Here is a 1,481-nt window from a genome sequence, read left to right as displayed (position 1 = left end):
GCAGCAGCCGCAGCCCCAACAACCGGTTTACAGGTGCTAACTGGGCACCGACTGGGGCTCTGGACTCGGCCAACTGATGCTGGGCCCCAACAACGTTTGCCCCACAGCCCGCAGCTTTTGGCGGCCATAAATTTGTGTTTAATTTAAAAACTTTTCACTCTTCGCTCACATTTTACTGCCTAATTTATGGCGCGAAAAGATTTTTGTTTAAATATTGAAACTTCCCAGGAGCTGCACTCGGCTCCACATCCATATCCACAGCCCGTCCAGGTCCATCCCGGCCACTTGAAAGTGAAGTGAAATTTTTTTCCTGTTGCCTCTTGTAAAATTGGGTGTTGACTTGATGAGTTTTGGTTCCTCGTAGTTTTATTTTTTTTATTATTATTATTTTTTTTTTTTGCATTTGCATTTACATTTGTTTTGCTTTATTTTTCGTGCTCTGTTGTTCCCGTTTCCCTTCCCCCTCCTGCTCCCATTCATATGCAAATGTTTTCTTGCAAATTAATGAAGAGCGATTTTTATGTACAAATTTCAACAACTTTATTGGACTTCCAGCTGGATGAGCCCTTGCCCACTTCTTTGGCCATTTATCAAAGGGCTCCCATATATGATTTACAATGATTGCTAATGCGTATTGATATTAATTTTTATGCAATCAGATATGTTTAATGTTTGAGCTACTCCTATATAAGATACTTAATATTAAGCTTAATAATAAAATAATAATACAAAATAGATACATATTTTTTAGTTGTTTTCTTAAAGTGAACATATTTAAAAAATTAATTCAATTTTTTTCTCCTCATATCTACAGCTCTCGCTTCAGTCATTTTTATTTTATTTATATATTTATTTATTTTTTTTATTTTTATTTTTGTTTTTTTTTTTTTTTTGAGCGCCAAAAACAGACCAAAACCCTTTCTCATGCAAATCGTTTGCTATAACGGAGCAAATCCCTTTAAGTGCCGTTCCTACTGCTTATCTACGGTACTTTTGTTTCTACAGAAAAAACAACCCTTTAATAGACAAAGGATTGAAAAACTCGCACGTTGACTTATTCAAGCCGATTTGCGCGGGCAACATTTTTAGCCATAGATACACATGTTAATATACAGCATAAATATTTTAAAATTTTGCTGCATATAGATATATGTATATGAATTTACAATTAATAGGAGAAAATAAACCAAGCTCCCTCCGCAAGCAACTTGGCCTAGCACGCAACAATGTTGCTGCAACATTCCGCTCACCTTGCAACATTTGTGAGAAACACCCTAAATATGCACAGAAAACGCGTTTCGCTCAGCAGCTGGTATACAGCAGTTGTCCCGTTCTAACGCGCAGGCGCACCCAGCTTACCGCTCACATTCAGCCGAAGCAAAGAGGGATGACCACGAAAAATGTGCCTGTTTGTGCCAGCAGCGTTTCTGTTGCTGCTTGGTGCTGCAACTGTGCTCTCTCGCGCGCGCTCTCTTTCTCTC

The sequence above is a fragment of the Drosophila arizonae genome, chromosome 2, assembly GCF_054131065.1.
Source record: "Drosophila arizonae isolate 15081-1271.41 chromosome 2, UAZ_ARI_1.0, whole genome shotgun sequence".
In the NCBI taxonomy this organism is placed as follows: Eukaryota; Metazoa; Arthropoda; class Insecta; order Diptera; family Drosophilidae; genus Drosophila; species Drosophila arizonae.
The sequence above is the reverse complement of the archived record's forward strand: the minus strand, read 5'-3'. Positions refer to the sequence as shown.